At 35.8% G+C, this 14,509-nt stretch overlaps 1 pseudogene; it reads left to right on the forward strand.

The window, feature by feature from the left end:
* Window positions 1-11,886: 11,886 nt before the first annotated feature.
* On the forward strand, window positions 11,887-12,028 carry LOC131942537 (uncharacterized; annotated as a pseudogene).
* The last annotated feature ends 2,481 nt before the right edge of the window (window positions 12,029-14,509 follow it).

Here is a 14,509-nt window from a genome sequence, read left to right on the forward strand (position 1 = left end):
CAACTCACTGAGTCTAAACAACTTAGTTTTTCAATTGTGTATGTATCTCTTTGTGTGTGTATGTACGTGTGTGTGAGTGTGTGTGTTTGTCTGCCTGCCTGCCTGTGATAATTTTATATCATACTGATTAAAGCAGCATGATGTAAGAACTTTTCGTCTACATGTGTATTCTTTAAAACAAAATTATCGGATTTGTAACAAAAGTTTATATTTCTTTAGGGCCTAGCCCAAAACATTATTGCTATATACTATATATGAATATACGAGAAAGTTTAGGGGAGATCACTCCCGGTTTATTTTGTCTTGAAATTTTTCTCTTTCATTTTTTTTTTTTTTTTGAGAATTTAAAGTTAAAAGGTTTCAGGGAATTCCCAAGTTTATCATGAATTAATATAGAAAAAAAAACTTCTCTTGATAAAAGACATAGAAAGATACAAAAATAGATTGAAGTGTAACTGGATCACATTACATTAAATCTGGGCTCAAAATGTAACGTGGGAAATGGGCACTCAGACGTTACATTCTCTCCCTAATTTTATGTCATACGTTTCTAGAATTTATTACACATCTAAATACTTGTCTTTAAATATAATAAACACTATCAATTAAGAACACGGTGGGACCAGTCTTTGATCTCAGACTGGTTTCTAGAGTATTCCATTTCCGGTTACTGGTACTTCACAGGTTTGTCGGTATGTAGGTTACAGCATGGAGTCTAGGAGTTGTCGTTTTACTTTGTCCGATTCTGGGTTAGTGATGTTGCTATTTGTCCATTTCTGGGCAAGTGATATTTTAATTTGTCCTTTTCTAAGCCGGCGATATTTATATTTGTCCTTTTCTAAGCCGGTGATATTTATATTAGTCGTTTTCTAAGCCGGCGATATTTATATTTGTCCTTTTCTAAGCCGGCGATATTTATATTTATCCCTTCCTCAGCTGATGATATTTTTAGTATACTTCTCAGCTAGTGATATTTATTTTGTCCTATTCTCAGCAAAGAATGTTTTATTTGTCAACTTTTTAGCAAGCGAAACGTCAAATTGTCCATTTCTCGGGCAGTGTAGATTTTGTCCAGTCTTCGACCTCTTGACCGTCTATTTACGACCTGATCTAATCAAACGACTTGTCTAAAAATACCAACCAATCAGCAACAATCCCAGACACTAATAACGCTTAAATTCTGTTGTTAGCTCAGGAACTGGTCATTAGCTAAGGGTAGACACAAGTCGTGAGAGGAGGGGGAGGTGGGGGTGGGGGTGGGGGTGGGGGTGGCTGCTACCTACCAATATACCAAATATCTTAGGGTCAGCCGAACCTAGTTTGTTGTGAACGGATATCGATTAATCGATCTATACACGATGTAGATCAGTTGGGATTTTATACACTTACTTAGGTAAACAATATCAGTAAGAATATATTTTCCAGATATGCTGCACTCACGCACACCTTTTTTTAGATTTCTCTTGTTGTTTCTTTCATGTATCTCATGGTAAGGTGTAGGGTTGGGGGGGGGGGGTGGCCTCCTTAGAATGCCCACCGCCATCTCCCTCCCCCCTGATGAACTAGATAACAAACATTTATACAGAAAATATATACTTTAACGATTTTACAGTAACGGAAATTTTGAGTGCACCCTTCCTTGAGAAACGAAAATGTCTGAAAGAAGTCCTCCTTGCTCCAAATCGGGGTGAACGTTTACCGTAATATTTGTTTTTTTACAAACAGGCAAAATTTTTAAAATGTCAAAGTTAAAAAAAAAAAGAAACTACTCCAGTTTCTCTTCTAAAACTGCTCCGTATAGCTCTGATTGTCCTGCTTAAATAAAACAAACCAATTGAATTTAAAAACAAAAACGGAAATGCCACCCATACGTCATAAAACAATGATTTGAGATTTGAACAAGCAAGGCATAAATAGAAATGCTATGATATGCAGGTATATTGATTTGGTGTGGACGAAAACACACTCGCCGGTCATGAAGATTAAATATTAGTGAACATTGATTGGTCGCAGGAAGTTTTTTTTGTACGAGCGAAAATTTCTTTCGGTACCTTATAAGTTCCGTTACGTGACGTCAGACAACTCAACTGCGAGGTTATCACGTGATTCCGTGCACGCGAGCCTAGTGTGAGAAACGTCACCATAGTGTGTGACACGTCATCATATTGTGTGACACGTCATCATCTTGTATGACACGTCATCATATTGTGTGACACGTCATCATATTGTGTGACACGTCATCACTCAGGTGACCTAGGCCACCGCGCGACAAAAATCTGGTCAAAAACTTGTTGACTCTGGATGAAGAGCTCTACCAACGACTGACGGCCATCTTGAAGCATGCGCGAACGGGAGTGAAGTGTATGGTTCGCGACGAGAATTGTCTAATGTCGAGTAACTAGTCAATTAGGTAAATTAGACTTCGTCAGACATCTCGACTTAATTAGCAAAATAGGATTTCCCGTCGCGTCGGCTATATACATAAAAATAAAAGTATGTTGATTTTTGTGTGTGTCTGTGTGTGTGTCTATGTGTGTCTGTTTGTGTGTGTCTGTGTGTGTGTGTCTGTGTCTGTGTGTGTGTCTGTGTGTCTGTATGTGTCTGTGTGTGTGCCCTTTGTGTATGGCTGCACCTTTCATCTAGTCGCCGTGAAGCTTTAGTTAGTTGATAAAAATACTTCCTGAATGGATAGGGAATTTTATTGAAATCTTAAACTCTGCTAAGTATCTACTCGTTTCGTACTTACTACAGTAATACAATCTTGCCCAATTAGGCCCCTATACACGAATGCAGTTCTTCTAGTGTGTTTAACTATTGAGTGTTACATTTAAGAACGAATATTAAAATTAATAAGAGATAACGACAAATCTATATTTGCAATTCCCCCCCCCTAATATTTCTAAAAAAAATAAAAAATAAAAAATAAAAAAAATAAAATAAAAATGGAAACTGCATTAAAGTATGTCATTTTTTTCACTGTACACGATCTAGATCTGGCTATTTATAGATCCCATGTTGCTGTTTTATTGACAGAACCACAATATCATGAATTATAGAAAGCTACAAGAGACAGCTGAAACAGATCATTCCCTCAGGCTCGGCCATAATCCCTATATAACATTACTGTAAGCCATCTGTACTCTCTTGTTTGGGTGGGGAGGGGGGATTTTGATCAGAGGTTACCTCCATGATGTGTGACGTCACGACAAGAAACATGACGCCCACGGCTTATGAACACATGCATGATTGATGCTGGGAGACGGGTATCACGTGACGGCTGCTAAGAGAAAAGTTATTTCATTCCGTGGTCCGGTTTACTAGTGGGCTAATTATGGTCCAGATTTCAAGGGTGGCACGGTTAGCTTAGCGGTCTGGCTAAGTAAGTATTCCGGCAAAAATCAGTAATCCGGCTTACGGGTTCGGCTAATTCAGTGGTCCGATAATCAGTGTTCCGGTTAACTTATTGATCTGGCTAACTCAGTGGTCCGGCTAGCTCAGTGGTCCGGCTAGTTTAGTGATCCGGCTAATTCAGTATTCCGGCTATCTCAGTGGTCCGGCTAAATCATTAGTCCGGCTTACGGTTCCGGCTAACTCAGTATTCCGGCTAACTCAGTATTCCGGCTAACACAGTGATGCGGCTAACTCAGTGGTCCGGCTAACTTAGTATTCCGGCTAACCCAGTGGTGCGGCTAACTCCTTACCACGTGTCAAACAGATCTGGCTACCGACCTTGTTACCACGGCGCTGATTGTGTTTCTCACCCGACTGGTCAATGATTGATGCACGTGCTACTGGGGTGTACTCACGCCGCGCTGATCCGTGTGCCCGTGCGTTACCCTCTAGAGATTGATTGGTGTTTGTTTTTTTAAAGACCTGCTCAAGAATTAGGGAGAGGCGGGGGTGGGTGAAGTGGGGGTGAAATGCCCTAAGATTATTAGTGTTAGTCCCGAGAGTGCACCAAGGTGTAACACAGTTCACAGCGGTTTGCTGTCGTCTTCTGTTTCTGTCAAAATATCTCGCGCGTAGAACTTTTTTGTAAGGGCAAATAACAATGGTGTTTTTTAATGGGAGGTAATTATATAATTAAACGATAAAAAGATAAGAAAAAAGAATTAATACATATTGAAACAAAATCAAGTAAACAAACGTTAGTATTAATTATAAAAAAATTAATTACAAGGAGTGTATTTAAAACTTTTGGTGATTTATAACAATATGTTATTCACAACTCCAAGTTATTGTTAGTTGCTAATCCAATAATAAGTAGTCGATAGTATCAAGCAGTTGTAATATTTAAACCAAGAAAATCGATTAGGCATTGTTTGTAGTGGCGTGCCTTATCGCAAATTTATATTAATTTGTATCTGTTACCCAGTACTTGTATTGGGTGGCTTCAAATGTATGAGTGGCTAATTTTTATTTTCTATTTTCAGCCATATAACACCCAACAACTTCGCGATTACTATGACGACAACTAACTATTACAACATTATCCGGTTTTTAAAGAGCCACTAACATTTTTATGTCAATAGTATATTTGTTTACGAATATATATATATATATATATATATATATATATATATATATATATATATATATATATATATATATATATATATATATATATATATATATATAATCCTAGACAAATATCATACTATATATATATATATATATAATTTAAATATATATAAAATAATCTTATTTGATTTTGTGTTGAGAGGATCTACTATGTAAGTCAGGGTACTTGCATTTGTTTCGAATAGCTCGAATCTCTCAGTGAAAACATTTTTCGTTTTGTTTATATTATATTATTGCTGAAGTGATTGAATAGTAGCTTTGGTTTCATAACGATATTTTTCTCAGTTTTTCGTAATTAAGTAATTTACCGCTCACAATGTATTTAACACAACAGTATTTTTTTTCGAAACAAACCACTTCTTCAAGCAAGACATAGGCTGGGTTTTTCTTTCAGTTTTAAAGCTGGTTTAGTTTCTTTGGAATATCCAATATGAAGTTGAATGTTTCAATGCGGAATGGACAATGTAATAGGAAGTATATTGAGATAGGGAGTAACTAAATATTCTAATATAATAGTGAATGTCTATTGTTTGTATCTATTGTCATATCGTTTATTACCGAATGTTGCAGACTAATATTTTTATGAGTTTTGAAAAATAAAATAAAATAATTATTAATATTTGTGCATGGAGCTGAAGAGCCGCAACTGGACACCAAAAGAGCCGCATGCGGCTCGCGAGCCGCAGGTTGCCGACCCCTGACCTAGGAGGAATTTTATATTGTCTATATAAACTATATTGTCTTAACATGCGTATATTAACGTTAATACTAAAAAGTATAAAAATAATTAATACATAAAGACGTTTATAATTACAAGCTTTTATAAATGCACTAAAAAGAAGAAAATAATACAATTTTAATGTTAATTATAACTCCTAGAAATTGTTGGATGTTAATCCTATAATTAGTAAACACCAGTATCAACCAGCTATAATATTAATTGCAAGAATATTGTTAAGCTGTGTTGGGGTTATGGCCCGCGTAAGTGCGTGTTCTTATATCTGAGTATTTACTGAAGTCTTAATTAATATGTTAGCGCAGGGTCGGCAACCTGCGGCTCCCCCTCCCCTGATGTCATGGTGCGGCTCTCCAGTTCCATGCACAAAGATTAATAATTGTATAGTTTCATTTTCAAAAGTCATAAAAATATTATACTGTAAAGAAAAACAACTTTAAATAGGATTAAAACACTCACCAGAGAACAGTGAGAATAGGTAAGGTAGAAAGTATACGGGCAGCCGCTTGGGCACCAGGCCCAGCCCCACAGCCGCTGTAAGCAGCACCATGGCGACTATTCCATGTTTGACACTGCCCAAGGGCCGCCCCCCTCGATTGTCTTTACGTGGGGAATGTTATTTAATTCAGAATGCATTCCTCTACCTGTCAGTATGCATTAAGTTGACAGGAGTGACATAATATTTTAGTCATTAGTTTCCTACGGTTGAGCTATAAGGTACTGGACTCTGGGTAACCAAGCCTGTCAGTCGGAGTTTGCCGTGCTGAGGCCTGCCTGGCTATGAAAGACACCAACTGAACCAGTGGTGTCCGTAAAGAAAGAAACAAAAAGTTATTGGCTTCTAAAGTGGATTGGGATAGTCCTATAGTTATATTATGAGATTTATAATTTTATTGTAGCAGATCTAGCTAAAACAGTTTTTGTGCGAAACAATTGTTTTTAGTATGACTTTAGTATGACCACGTAACATTGTTCCATTATTGAAAACCTATTCATTCTATAATGTTATTTATTATTGTAACTTGTATATGATTAGATAAATTACATTCGTTTTAGTTCAATATGTATATATAGTATGTATATAGCTTACAGAATTTGAGTGTGATATATTATTGAAAAGATTTTTCTCTCATAATTTTTAAAAAATATATAAAATACTTTTTTAGGAATTTTGAGCTCTGTGATCTTGACATAAGAGTTTTGTGGAATTTTATACATTTTTAATAACACGAAAAAGTTGATTAAATTCTAATATTGCTATCATAGTGTTGTCATTTAAATCTTCTAAAATAACTTTACTGGTCCATACTTGAGGCAGTTGTTACGTCCATAGAGGCCAACTTAAGCCACCTGGGCTACTTTTATGGAAAGGCCAACATGGGGCAGTGGCGGAACTAGAAAAAATGGGCCACCCCGCAAATATTTTTTTTTGGGCCCCCATATATGTATATATATATATATATATATATATATATATATATATATATATATATATATATAAACACTCAATACGAACTTAGGATACTCATTTCTGGCCATATCGGGTTTTGAAAAAAAAATTCAGTTAAATCTAATAACAACAACATGTCATGTGTATGAGTGCATTGGTCTGTTTTTAAAAACTCTGTTTTCATTCATGTGTGCCTTGATACCTCAAAACATTAGGTCGGTCAAAAGTATATAAATCATGAAGCTTTGTATAAGTAATGGTGTCTCGTGTTATGTTTATTTTTGTTTTTTTTTTGTATTTATATTATTAGTTTTAACTACATTTCATTATTATACTATACCATTCTTTAGTACTTATTTTATTAAGATAAGTAATTGCTGTTTAATTTGATTATTACAAATTTCTTAAAAGGAGCTTATGAGCACCCCTATTTGACTATTTGAAAAAGGGAAATAATTTATGGAAGTGGTTTGAACGTTTGCCTATCTTTCACACTACAGCTCACGTGTATATTTAAAAAAAATATATTTTACGCAACAGCCTGTCTTAGCTACTATATAACAATGTTATTAACATCACTACATTATTAGATCTGTTTTTTTTTATCTGTTTGTAACTTACAAAACCACTATCAAGGTGCCAGTGACGAAACTAATATATATATATATATATATATATATATATATATATATATATATATATATATATATATATATATATAACACTATCATTCGTGTATTTATTTGAGATTTTTGCCTTGTTTTCTACATTAGTGGTTATTAAACGTAAACAATGTCGGCACTTTATTTCTTGGATATTAGTTGTTGGGGCGCTAGTTTGTCAACACTACCACCGATACGAGCCAGCTTAGTTGTTGAGGCGCTATCTATTCGCTTCTTGTAGGGCTAAGAGCGGGAGGGGAGGTCTGAGAAAGGAACTTAAAAAGAACAACAAAGCACCGATGTGCTTTTATCCATTAGTACCAAATTTGGGATGGTCTCAAAAAGCCGTGTTAATATCTAGCGGCCTCTCGCGCAATTGATGTTTTTTCAAAAGAATTTTGCCGACAACAGCGTGTGTTTGATTGTAGGAAAAAGAATATACAAGAGCGTGGGATCTTCTTCTTCTTCTTCGTTCTTAATTATTAGTGTTGAAGGGGATCGAGATTTATCTGCCAGTGGGTTTTGAACTCGAGACTTTGTTCAAATTTATCAACCATGAGCTTTTTGCCGACTCGACCACGCCTCCAACACAATTAAGCGTTACGTGTCAACTGGTTATGCGCCATTGAGGCCATTGACTCCGATTTCAGCCTGCTTTTCTTTTTAACACGTTTTTCTTAACTCAGCTTCGCGTTTGTGGATTTGTTTGTTTGTTGTTAAAATTGACATCGAAAATTAGCCCACTTCTGATTGCTCTACAGATCTGAAATTTGGCATACAGGCTACTTTCGCCTAACAATTTCAGATGCAATCATAAAAACTAGCAATTAGAGACCGTAATTAGCTTAATTTAATTACGCCCCAAGGACCATAAAATTGAGGACATGATTTCTAAAGATACCGACAAGACTGGAGGCTTATAGACACAGTTACTTCGGCCCCAATCGATGTGAGCGCGCTGGCCGTGATCGTATAGTGGTTAGTACTTCGCGTTGTGGCCGCGACAACCCAGGTTCGAATCCTGGTCGCTCAAGATTTTTTTAGTCCGTGTATTTATAAACACTTAGTCAAGTCATACTTAATCAAGTCATTAGATAAAGTAGAAAATAAACTATATAAACAACTTTTTTAAAAACCACGTTTTTCATGTGTAGCAACGGACTAAAAAGGAGAAAATAAAATACTTAAAAAAAACTTTTTAAAAAACCACGTTTTTCTTGTGGACTAAAAAGTAGAAAATAAATTTTTCTTTTGTGCTTCCTCGAGCTGTGCAGGTTCTTGTGATGACTGACAAAAAACGTGGGTCGGGCAGATGGGTCGGGAAATTTGATGGTGAACGTACCCGAGCGTGGGATGGTGTCTATAGCATAAAGATACTCCAACCGCAGCTACAGTATTCTTTTTTCAGAACAACCATCAGGTCAAAATGCAAGAAAATTAATTTTAACCATAAAAAATGATAATGGGCGGCTGTGGGCCCCCTAAACGGCGTGCCTCCCCACCCCCCCCCCCCCCCACCCCCGCATTGCGGGGTCTGGCGGCATTGTAGTTCCGCCCCTGTCCTGCAGGTAGTGCTTACTGTGTCTAACTGTAGAGAAAATAAGCATCTCCGCGTTCATTAGCACAGTTGATGTTTTATTACGCTAATGGTATTTAGTGCATCTTACTGTAGAGTGTGGTTCTTAATTGATGGTCGATCGAATCCCAGGGTTTCGTTGAGTGAGTTCAGGGGTTGAGTGGAAGTCAAAACAAACACCCCACTCTATATTCATTGTCTGTGTTTGCTTATTTTAAATACAATCATTCCAGAATAGGTAAGTGTGTGTGTGGGGGGGGGGGGGACACCCAGAGTTACAGAACAAGGCGTCACCAGGTGTAGTAACTCCACTGAAGGGGAACTAGCACACGGGCAAGCAACCAGGAACCACAACTATCTAGGTGTCTCAATTTGTTTGATATCAATACATTAAATTATAGCTGGGTTATGGTGTCTCAATTTGTTTGATATCAATACATTAAACTATAGATTGGTTATGATGTCTCAATTTGTTTGATATCAATACATTAAATTATAGCTGGGTTATGATGTCTCAATTTGTTTGTTATCAATACATTAAATTATAGCTGGGTTATGTTGTCTCAATTTGTCTGATATCAATACATTAAATTATAGCTTGGTTATAATGTCTAAATTTGTTCGATATCAATACATTAAATTATAGCTTGGTTATGATGTCTCAATTTGTTTGATACAATACATTAAATTATAGCTTGGTTATGGTGTCTCAATTTGTTTGATATCAATACATTAAATTATAGCTTGGTTATGATGTCTCAATTTGTTTGATATCAATACATTAAATTATAGATTGGTTATGATGTCTCAATTTGTTTGATATCAATACATTAAATTATAGCTGGGTTATGATGTCTCAATTTGTTTGTTATCAATACATTAAATTATAGCTGGGTTATGGTGTCTCAATTTGTCTGATATCAATACATTAAACTATAGATTGGTTATGATGTCTCAATTTGTTTGATATCAATACATTAAATTATAGCTTGGTTATGATGTCTCAATTTGTTTGATACAATACATTAAATTATAGCTTGGTTATGATGTCTCAATTTGTTTAATATCAAAACATTAAATTATAGCTTGCTTATGATGTCTCAATTTGTTTGATATCAATACATCAAATTATAGCTGGGTTATGATGTCTCAATTTGTTTGATATCAATACATTAAATTTTAGCTGGCTTATGATGTAGAATGTAGGCTATACACAAGAGAACATCACGCTTATACTCTTTAGAAAAAATATAAAGAATCCTCTTTAGACCTAGCGATCCATTGGGAATATGAAGTAGAGGTTCACATGTTTCTTGACCTTGTTATTTGCCAAGCCGCCTTAACTTTCCCAAAAATGAGTTGGTTACCCATCAGAGCTGGGCGGACTCAGGGACATTTTAGCGACTTGCACCAGGTTTCAAACTAAAGGCAATCGGGTTAGAACTCTAGCGCTCTATCTCTTAGGCCACGCCGACACTCTTAACACATGCCACGCATACACTCTTAACACCGCGTAATATTTACATTTTTTGGTTTCAGTAAAATGTGAATATTATCGAAATGAATTCAGCAGTAGTTAAACAACAAGTAACCAAATTTAAAATGAAGTCACCTGAATATCTTAAGTCACCAAATTAAAAATTATATCACCTGAATATCTTAAGTACAAAAAAAGTTAAGTTTAGGTCACCTAAGTTCCTAAGACATCAAAAATTATAGGTCAACAAATTTAACAAAAAATTACCAATCAACGAATACAAGTGACTAAAATGGTCTATATTCTCTAAAAGAACAAAATGCGCTTCACAAAAACTGTGTTCATCTCATTTCAACCACCCTTACCCTCCCACACTAAATTCTCTCACAATAAATTCTCCCACACTAAATTCTCTCACAATAAATTCTTCCACACTAAATTCTCCCACACTAAATTCTCCCACACTATATTCTCCCACACAAAAATCTCTCACACTAAATTCTCTCACACTAAATTCTCCTACACTGATTTCGCTCACACTAATTTCTCCCACACAAAAATCTCTCACACTAAATTCTCTCACACTAAATTCTCGCACACTGAATTCACTCACACTATATTCTCCTACACTAAATTCTCCCACACTAATTTCTCCCACACTAAATTCTCCCACACTAAATTCTCCCACACTATATTCTTCCACACTAAATTCTCCACACTATATTCTTCCGCACTATATTCTAACACACTAAATTCTCCCACACTAAATTCTCCCACACTAAATTCTCCCACACTAAATTATCCCACACTATATTCTCCCACACTATATTCTCGCAAACTAAACTCTCCCACACCAAAAATCTCCCAAATCTAAACTCGTTACAAAATAGTCTCCACCAAAATCACCCAAACATTCAACTCCCCCATATTAGTTTCCGTCACACACTCCCAGATGACACAGAATATTAATATTAGTCCCAAGAGTGCACCAACAAGTGTAACACAGTTCACAGCGTTTTTCTCTCGTCTTTTGTTTGAGTCAAAATACTCGCGCGTTTAACTATTTTGTTATGGGAGGAAACAAACATTGTTCTTTTTTAAAGGGAAGTAATTATAAAATTAAACGATTAAACAAATTGAAAAAAATAATAATATATTTTAAAACAAAAACAAGTAAACAAACTCTAGCATAAATCATCGAAAATAAAACTACAAAAAAGTATTTAAACTTTTGGTGATTTATAACAAAATTTTAATTACAACTCCTAGTAATTATTAGTCGTTAATCCAAATTATTAGTAGACACTAGTATCAACCAGCTTTAATATTTATACCAAGAATCATTGTTCAAGCATCGCTTGATTTCAATACCAGTCTCGATCGCTTGGTTTATTTATACTTTTTATCGCTTCTCGGCCTTTTGGCTAAGATCAAAGTGTAGTATCTGTTATGGATCTACACGGATCTTAGCCATTTGGTTGGTCAGCCCTTTTTAGGGCTGGCCACCGGGGTCGAGGGGCGGTCAAATCTACTACTCTAAACTCACGCAAATCTCGCCAACGACCGCTGTGGGGTTGCTCCCACACATCCCTCGAACGCACATGCTCTCGAGATGAGTCACCCAGTACTTGTATTGGGTGGCTTCAAATGTACGAGTGGCTAACTTTTCAATCTTTTATTTTTCAGCCTGACGACACCCATCTAGGAGAAATCTTAGGTGGGAGGTCTGTCTATCGCCAACAAATCGAACTCATCTACTACGTCAAACGCAACTACCTTGCTCAACAAATCGAACTCATCTACTACGTCAAACGCAACTACCTTGCTCAACAAATCGAACTCATCTACTACGTCAAACGTATCTACATCGCTCCCAACAAACTCACTAACACTCTGACGACACCCACCTAGGAGAAATCCTAGGTGGGAAGCTTCCGTCAAAACACTAGCAAATCAACTAACCATCTCTCAAGATCATCTACTCAAAATAAACATTCGCCAACAGCTCTACGTCGCCCACCTCAACACTTCACCAAGCTCAAAACCATCGACTCATCAACATCAGCAAACTTCACTCTTCAACGTCACCTCGCCCAACTCAATTACACGACTACGTCAAGTTACTCCTCTTCAAACCACAATGAACAATACTTACTCACTCTCACCAAGTACAACTAATAAACAAAGAATAAACCATTATAAAACCAAGAGCGTATCAAGCACAAGAAGAAAGGCCAAAAAACAGAGAAGCGATCATGTTTGTACTGTCCTGTACTTTATGTCATAGCAAACCGGAAACAAAATCAAGAAAGAAACAAATGGAACCAAGAAATCGGAACAAAGAAATCAAAGAAACATGGAACAAAGAAATCAGAAGGAATATTAAGACATTGTAAATCTTTTTAATGTTATACTATGTATCACATTGTAATTTTTTAACATGCAACCTATTCACTTGTGGAAGGAACAATATTAAACGCCAAACGGCACAAAAAAAAAAAAAAATTATTTATACTTTCTCTTTAAAAAAAAAAATTAATAAATAAATTTATATTAATGTTTTTGCTTGACTTGGTTTTGCGTGAGATTGGTGTTGTGTTAAATATTAACCTATAGCTAATCTCTTTCTTTGGGTGTTAATTGCTTCTTATGTAAGTTTCTGAAGGTGTCGCTTATATCTATTGTATTGTACTCACTGGTCTATTAAATCCTATGGTATAGAGGGGTTGCTTGTTTCTCGACCTTTAGACGTTTTGTAATAGCCACATAATATAACTTGTAAAATATGTACATATATGTTCTTGTAAACCTACTCTTGCTGTCAACCCTTGCTCTAGTGCAGGGGTCTCCAAACTACGGCCCGCGGGCCGAATGCGGCCCGCGATGTCCTCTCATCCGGCCCGCGGAGATCATTTTGTCCACGGAAAAAAATGTTTGTTGGTGATGGCGGAGGAACTTTGCCCAGAGAATTCAAAGACATTTCTGGAAGAAACTGGCCCCCGAACTGACATTTGATAGTTAATGTGGCCCTCGGACTGAAAAGTTTGGAGACCTCTGACCTAGAGGGAACGAAAATGAGCGCAACCCCATTGTTGACTTTCGTGATGCTTGCATAGTCCATTTCTAGTGCATGGAAATGAGGACTCTATGCATTTAGGTTTTGCTCAACCCGGCAAGAACAACTATAGAAATGATCCCTAAAAAAAATACTTTTTTTTTTTTTTTTTTTTTTTTTTTTTTGAGTGGTAGAAATTAAGATTTAATTTGTTTTTGGTCAACATTACAAAACAGAAAACATTCAAAAGCTTAGTAGGTCAAATCTATGAGAAGTCCTTAAGGTTACATGTCGACAGTGTTTCTGACGTGAGGCTGTTGCGTCATTGTGTACACATAGTAAGCAGATTAACCATCTGTTTTACAAATTGAAACAACACTGGTACCAGACGGTGCATTTGTATAAACTCCAAGTAAACAATACCACATGGCCAATTTACTGACACACTTCCCAGCTCATTTATAATAAATATTTCTATACAATCGGGTAAGAAATACATTTAAGGAAAACCATTAAGACTAGTAAAGTGCTAGAATTATATATAAGCCTTCAAAAAGTGCCCAATTGTTTTTTTTAAATATCTAGTAAACAAAATTAATAAGGTTAATTGTTTAGAGTAAAAAAACTCTGCACTAATGATATAAAGATTTAAAGAAAACACCAAAGAAATGCCTGATCACTTGCTGTCACTTAAAAAAGGCTTGCGCTCTTAAACACACATAGAAACATGACCAGGTTACAGTAGGATACAATATTCACTTGTATAAAAACACTTTTCATGTTCTTTAAATACAAATTTCACAATAGTTTTGGTGCTTTACCAAATCAAATGTATAATTATGACCAAGGTTTCATAATGTTTTGAAGAACATATTTCTCAATTAACACTTTGTATAATTAGAATCAATATTAAACCTCAAGAAAAACAATTACACCCATTAAGTGGAAAAAAATAAATTATTCACACAAAAA

Source organism: Physella acuta, unplaced genomic scaffold, assembly GCF_028476545.2.
Source record: "Physella acuta isolate Inbredline_101_S28 unplaced genomic scaffold, ASM2847654v3 ptg000410l, whole genome shotgun sequence".
NCBI lineage: Eukaryota > Metazoa > Mollusca > Gastropoda > Physidae > Physella > Physella acuta.